General features: G+C 31.6%; 1 long non-coding RNA gene across 1 annotated transcript; it reads left to right on the top strand.

Moving 5' to 3' along the window:
• Positions 1-1,470: 1,470 nt before the first annotated feature.
• Positions 1,471-7,077, top strand: LOC129227621 (uncharacterized). Its single transcript, XR_008580856.1, has 3 exons — positions 1,471-1,566; positions 4,075-4,190; positions 6,857-7,077. It is a non-coding gene; the product is annotated as an uncharacterized LOC129227621 (long non-coding RNA).
• The last annotated feature ends 698 nt before the right edge of the window (positions 7,078-7,775 follow it).

Below are 7,775 nucleotides of genomic sequence, written 5' to 3'. Positions count from 1 at the left end.
GTTATAAGTTACAGCATTTGTTTGTTTTACCTTTTTCATCCGCCATTAGACAGTGGCTGCAGTGCCCCCTATGGCTTATTGGAGTTGCGAATACTTGTGAAAGAAAAATCAGATGCCCTTTTTTTTGCGACATTTCTTGTATTTTATCGACACAAAAAAAGCAGTTTTTTTCCCTTTGAGCTTGTGCTTCACTGAAAATAGCATGTAATGTTCGAGAATTCAACCCTTTTGCATTCTAAAAATTTGATTATTTTTAAAATTTAGAAGTTATTTTACAGAGAGCCTTTCATTCTGGGAACTAGGAATTCTCAGGAAATTTTTAAATAACACTAAAAAACTGAGAAAACTCTGAAAAATGTGCAATTAACTCGGGGAAGTTAAGATTGGCAAGGAATCAGCTGTTACAGCAAATGTGGTCAAGTGATTTTCCCCCAATGGGCTCTTTGAGTGCAACTCTGGCAAAGTTTTAAAAATCTCTTAGGGCATTTTTTCAGATTTTTTAATATTTCTAAATTTAAATCAAGAGATTTTGTTTTACAATTCAGGGCACTATTTAAACATTTTGGGAGATTTCTTTTATACTTTATAAGGGGGGGGGGGTGAATGCAGTTATTTTTTTCATAAGCAATTGTTAGAATATTTTTACTTTTTCACTCTCAATATCTTATAGAGTCTAATCAGCACCATACTTTACATACTGTAGAAGAACTACCTATTGTTTAAACTTTAATTTCAACTGAGTTGTTCAATTCAGTTTTCAGAAAAAATCGGATCTGTAGACGTTGAAAAAACTTCACCCATCTATAAAAAATATCTTTTGGACAATTTATTCAGATGTTTCTTCTCGACGATTTCTTCATAATAATTTAACCTAGCTCTTGAAAACTATAAATATCCAATTTAAAATTGATTTTAACTTACATAAAAATGCTTACAACTTTTTTTCGTGGTTAAGTCGACTTTTGGAGTGTTTTAAATCCGTAGATAGAAAACCTTAGGGGTATATTTTACGAGCTTTCTAATGAAACTAAAATTAGTATGATAAAATTGTTTTGGGCAGAGAGAGCCATTTTTGTGCCTAAAATTAAAAGTTGAAACTTTCTGTGCTTTTTTAGCTTTTGGAAACCCCCTTTTCTACTTAAACTGGATTTATATAGGAAACATGTACATATCCTGAACCCTCGGAGGGGTACAACACTACGTCCATTTTCATAACTTTACAGGAGAGTTTGTTTTAACCACATGGTGTTCTATCCCTAATAAGTGGAAGTGGGCTTGGTATTATTTTAAATATATCCATTAATTAATAACTTGTTTTTTGACATAGTGCTCTATGCCTCTAGGAAATATGAGAAAAGCTGATTTTAACTCTGTAATATCATTTTGGAAAAAAATGGACGTAGTGTTGTATCCCTCCGAGGTACAGATATACTCTCTGCTTAAGCTATATGTATTTATTTGTTTGTTTGAAGTTTCTTGATGAAGTAGAAATTTCTGGACCACCACCTCTTCCAGAAGCTCAAATTAAATCACTGCCAACCAAAACAATCTCAAAGGAACATGTAGGTAAGTAATTGTTTTACTACTGGCATAAAAAACTAAAATCTATTAATGATCTCGATTTTTGTGAGGAATTCTTTTTTGCATGCATACTCTCTGAAAACCTTTTAGCTTTTTATTTTTCAGTAGCTTTTGAATCACAAAGGGATAATATATATATTTTTAATCTTGAATCTTAAGGGATGTTGACGTTTAAAAATTTATTGCACTGAACCGAATGGTATGGGGCCTGCCATCTCGTGAAAATGAAAAGTTATAGAGTTGTTGTTGAAAGGACTTGTTATGTCCTTTTGGACAATGACAAAGGGGTAATTCGAAGAGATGAGCCATCCTCCATTTTAGTGTTCTTACGATCAAAGAATGGCTCGTAACAGCTCTGTAAAATGAATGTCAGGCTTACATTTTTTTCTGTTTTAAGTAAAGTTTTTATGAGCCATCATTAATATTTCATAACTCCATATATATATTTTCTTTTCTTTTTTTAAAGCTTATTGTAGTTCACCAGAATGGAGCTCTAAAAGTGAGAATACGCTAATACCCAGTAGAATAATCCAACTAAGATGGCCATTTACATTTAATATAAAAATGAAATGAAAATCATTACTGGTTGTGGAGAAGCATGTTATCGGTTAGTTATGTCGCAATAATGCAGGTTTTTAAAATTTTCAGATTCCAAATGGATCTGTTTTTGATAATCTTTGACTTTTATTGATACTTGAGAAGTATAAAAATGTATAAAAGTGGGAATAAAAATTCAAAATTGAAGTCAATAGGGGCCGGCAAAGTGGGGACTCGGGGGGGGGGGGGGGAGAAGTTGTCTACTGGTTGACAAGATTCCAATTTTCCTGGTAATCTAAACATGAAATTAAGGTTGATTCTTATTAAACAAGGATGTAGAATTGTCCATACGGAGCAGATTTGGAAAACAAATTTTGCATACAATGGCTTCTTTTTGAAAAAAATATTCTTTGCCTTTTTTTTTCAACTTTAGTAATTTTTCTAAAATAGAAAAAAAAACCCTATGTGGAGGTATAATTGATAGTATTAAGAAAGTTTACCTAATTTCAAATAAATCCATGCATTAGAACTTGGGATATCTTGTCATCCGTTTTGAAAAAAGTAGTTTCGAGGAAAACACGTTTGAAGTTTGCAGTTGCATTTCGGGCAGTCTGAGTGGTTTAATGGTATGCTATACTCATATTTTTTTTGAACCACCATCCCAGCCTTATACATTGTTCCTTCCCATACCTCAAAAGCTGTATTTCTAGCAGAGCTTTCAGCCATAAGAGCCGTTCTGCCTTCTTTTGAATCTTCAGAAGCTCGTACCTCGGAGCGTTTGTTGATCTCGTTTGCTGGCTTTTTCTTTGTCTATCTAGATGCAAATTACTTCCTCTTTAACTTTTTTTAAATCCATTTTATATTTAAAATTTGAATTTGACCCTGAAAAAATACACTGAGAAAGTACATATACGTGACTTGATGGTTGTTTGTCAGATAAATATTGTGAAAAAAGAATTTATTTCAACAAAGTTAACTAACTCCAATAATAATTCGAATTTCCATAAATCCTCTTAGGGGCTTATTCTTAAAGATCTAAACTTTAAAAATATGAAAAGGAAAAAATTCTATTTTTTTGAGTTCCTAGATTAGAATACCCCATTAAACCTTTGTTTTTCAAGTCAAACAGGACAAACAAGTTACAATCATATGCAACTAAAGTAAGAGAAAGCAATGTTAGAAGAAGCACAAATTTGTAAATTACAGCAGACACGTGTTTCGGCGTTACAGGGAACGCCTTTTTCAATGCAAAAAATAATGAAAAGACCGGATGTCTTTTCATCCATCTTCTAACATTGTTTTCTCTTACTTTACTGTTCAGCACAAAGGTATTTATTTATCTCATATGCAACTAGTCTGGAATTTTCACAACAAAAAAAAAGTGGAAAGCTTGGAAATTTGATTTTTAAAACAGTATGAATTCTGTATTTTCTTAGTTTTTTTTAAAGTTATCAATTTTGATTATTATTATTATTGAAGAATTTTACTAGTTTCATCTGTATAAGCTTAATGCTTGTGCTTTTATTTCTATTTCTGACAAACAAGTATCAACAATTGCTGCTTAATATTGCTTGAAATGCAGGAAGTGAGGCAAGATATTAATAAAGATGACTGTATTGCAATAGGTTGTAAAATGTCACTATAATAAGGTGCTTTTTTTTTTTTTTGACTAATATTTAAAAGTTGAAATGTACTGAATATGAAACTTTAAAACTTGCTGGGGAAGAAAAAATATTGGCAATTCATTTGAGCATAGTTTTCATTGGAGTAAAGCAACTGTCTCATATATCAGAAAAAATAGTTTGTGCTTATCGCACAGATATTTATGTCCTTTTTCTTAAAACTAAATGTAGTTTAGAGTATCAAAAGTACTATGAAAGGTACTCTCTGGAGTGCTAAAAAGCTTGTCTTTGAAAAGTGTGTACACATTTTGTATAGTATCTTTCTCCTTAATAGATAAAGGTGTACAGTGTACGGTTTGCATGGATGATTTCGCTTTGAGAGAAAAAGTTAAATGCCTACCATGTCAACATTTTTACCATGAAAAATGTATAACTCCATGGCTAGAAAGGGTGAGTAGCCTTAGGTTGCATTAACATATTATGTTTAACAGTGATTGCCAATTTATAGGATGTGTAGAGATTCAGTTTAAGTTATTTGCAGTGATGTTCCGATCAATTTTTCTGAGGGTATACTCCCAGTGATCCATTAGGCACAATTTGTGTATGTGATCATATACATAGTATGTCATAATATGAAAATTTATGAAGCTTGCGGGTATACGCTATATCTCTAAAAAATGTTTGAGAATTTACGGCATATATGGAGTATAATACCCTATGGGAACACCACTGATTATTTGAAACATCTGTGAAAGGTTTGAGACTGCGAATTTCATGAAAACTTATACATTGTATTTTATGTGGTACGATTCAATAAAATTGATATTGCATTTAATGGTCTAAGTATATAATATTCATATCATAAGTAAAATTAATTTAAAGGACTTTAAATAGAAAATTCGCTTATTACAAGCACACACAACACTGGTATGAAAGTGAAATCAAGTTTATAAATGTTTGCCATTTGATGTTGACATAGTTTCAAAAGCTACTCTGGTGGAATATTTTTTTTCTGAAGACTGCATGAAACAAGGAAGCAAAGAAATTCAGTGCAAAGAATTTTTTTTTTGAACAGTCAGTATTGGTTAGCAATGCTGTTGAACAACTGCTTTTGAATCTGCCTTAAGGGGTTACTGTACCTCAAAAATGATCAAACGATCAAAAAAAAATTTATTGGATATTTCAGAATTAAAAGTCATTTCAAACAAGGGAAAAAAGTTTCATCATTTTAGTTCAAATATTTAAAAAGTTAGGAGTGGTTTTTAGGTCATGTTCGCTATGTGTTCCTATCCCTAAGGACTTTTTTCTATTGAAGATTCAGCTTTAAAGTAATACTTTTGCAGTCAGGATAATATATTTAACAAAAATGTGCATTGGATATGCATTTTATAAAAAAAAACTAAAATGTTTAGAGCAGCGGTTACCAGGCTTTTCTCCTTTGCGAACCCCTTTCAAAATCCAAAGGAAGTTGGCAAACCCCTTGTGCAATACGTAAAAAGAAAAATAAAAATTCTCACTAGCAATGACATTTGGGAGCAGTGTTTTAGTTTAATTTTGCTCTATGGTTTATTGCAAGATCGAAAACATAACTGCTAAATTATAAAAGTACTAACAATGCTACAAACTAAAATAATAATAGAAAATGAATGCAAAACAAATTCAACTAAAACAATCAGATTATTTTTTATTGAGCTTCAGTCAACTTTGAGGAAAACTTAAATGTGATGGTTGTGGATGAAAGAAGTTCAAAGTTTGGGGTAAATATTGGACAGTCCGTCTTCCATTAAATTCAGCACTTAATTTTTTCTATATTCCCTGTATATGTTGTAAATTCTTTTACAAATAGCAATGTTGTCAAAATGTCTTTTTCTGACCCAAAGGTACATTTATTGGCAACACTAAATCAGAAGTTAATTAAAGAATGATCTTTAGCATACCTTTTAGAAAATTATCTCAGATTACTTAAAAGACCTTTTTTCTGACAGTAAAGTTAGAAAGATCTTTAAATTTGTATCTTCTTGAAAAAGACTAAGAGTCTGCTTGTTTTACACAGATATTCTGTGTACATTGTTCGTTTGAGTGCTGCATACTTTTCTAGTCTTTATACCAAAAGTGCGGAATAAAATGCGTAGTTATTCTTATTTTTCTTATTTAATTTTTGAAAAACTATAAAACGCCTATAATTAACTCAAAAAATTGCATAACAGGTAATTTTTACCTAATTGAAAACATTTACTTATTACAAGAGAATTTTTCTGCACAAATTTCATGATTTATTTATTTATTTATTTTTTTACATACAGAGAAAATTCAAGTTACAAGGCCTAATTTCATCAATTTTTTATTGCGTACCTCACACTGTAGCAAATTTTCACTCAGGGTTAAAAAAAAAAGTAAAATGGTTTGTTTTTATTTTTACACCTCCTAATGTAATTTTTTACATTTTATTAAGAGATTTTCAGGAGCAACCACAATTTTCTTTGTTTTGACGAATTCGATGATGTGAACCCTTAGTTAGTGGGAACTTTTTGTTGGTCTCTTGGAGTTTAATATAAAAGTGCTCTACTGTAAACCACTCATTTCTGATCAAGGAGTTGGTGGGCTTCACTTTGTGCAAGGAACAGTAAAGGCTTAGGTGTATATTGGCATTTTGGAGGAGAAATTGCTTTCTACTATTCGGGATCACTTTACTTCAGTTCCAAACGTCATTTTCCAGGATGATTCTGCTCCACGCCATAGAGCAAAACTGGTAGGTAACAATTTAAAAACCTTTATCCTGCCATTAGACTAAAATTGACATGGGGTTAAGTGATTTTTTTTCTCTAAACTCACACTCAAGTTCAGAAATGGAAAAATTAGCATGGGGTCATCAGTTTGCCTTGGCCCGGAAACAGCCTCAATCTACGTAAACAATTATCAGATTCCTGCTGTCAAATGTTTATTTCATTAAGTTTTGCAAAATTTCACATACATTCATCGTTAATCGGTCGACCAAAACTTCTCGCATAATCCCATTGTTGTGAAAATGGGAGGACGATGCAATTTTTTTTACCAGCACTGTATTTGCTGTTGTTTCAAACGTTTAAAGGTTTTAAAACTTTGATTTCATATTTCAGCATGCCACATGTCCAAACTGTCGGGAAACCATAAAGATTCAGCCAAACTGTAGGGGCAGACGATCTGTTAGCTGTCCAAGGTCAAGCAGACATTCAGATGAAGAAAGTCAACACAACTCAGACTCTTCAGCTTCCTCATCATCATCGTCCTCGCTCAGTGATTTTTTCTCAACCAGTATAAATCCATTTCGATTTTTGCATTAGGAAGGTGGTGTATGATAGTGTGCAACATGGGTGAAATTATCATCTCTGTACAGGTAATACTTGTAAATATGCTATTTGATACAAAATTTTAAGAGACAGTCTTTGAAGAATTGAGTGTTCTTTGTGGTTTGTTTTATATTAGGATTTCAATGCTTAAGTCATTTTTGGAATTTTTAAGTGTTCTGCAATTTTTGGCAAAAGAAGCAAAATCTAAATTAAAGTATTTATCCTGCATTTTATAACAATTTTGCTTAAAAGTTATATAACATCTAGTTTGCTTTTATTGCTGAAATTATTTATCTTTTCAAGCAAGCTTCGTTTTTAAGAATTAAATTCTGCGATTCTCCCATACATAGTTATTAAAACTTGGTGCCTTCTCAGTAGCAAATCGCGAGTTTTTATGCTAATTTGCCTAAATTTGCTTAACGTGTATTTAGTTAAAGTAAAAATCTAAGAAAAAAAGCTTTTACTTAAATAGTGTGACTTCAAACTGAAGTGCTCACTGATAGTTGAATTTGGCATCTCAACTGTGAGAGATTTGAAGAAATTGATGTTTTTCTTTCACTGGGTGAGTGAAATACTGCTCATGTAAGATATGTTGGCTCATACTATACAGAAAATCTATTTATGTGTATATTTTTTTTTTTTTTTGAGACTTTGTTCCTGTATGATTAATGCCAGTGTTAGAAAGTATGTTTATAATTTAAATACAGTA

This window comes from Uloborus diversus, chromosome 8, assembly GCF_026930045.1.
Source record: "Uloborus diversus isolate 005 chromosome 8, Udiv.v.3.1, whole genome shotgun sequence".
NCBI lineage: Eukaryota > Metazoa > Arthropoda > Arachnida > Araneae > Uloboridae > Uloborus > Uloborus diversus.
The sequence above is the reverse complement of the archived record's forward strand: the minus strand, read 5'-3'. Positions and strand labels throughout refer to the sequence as shown.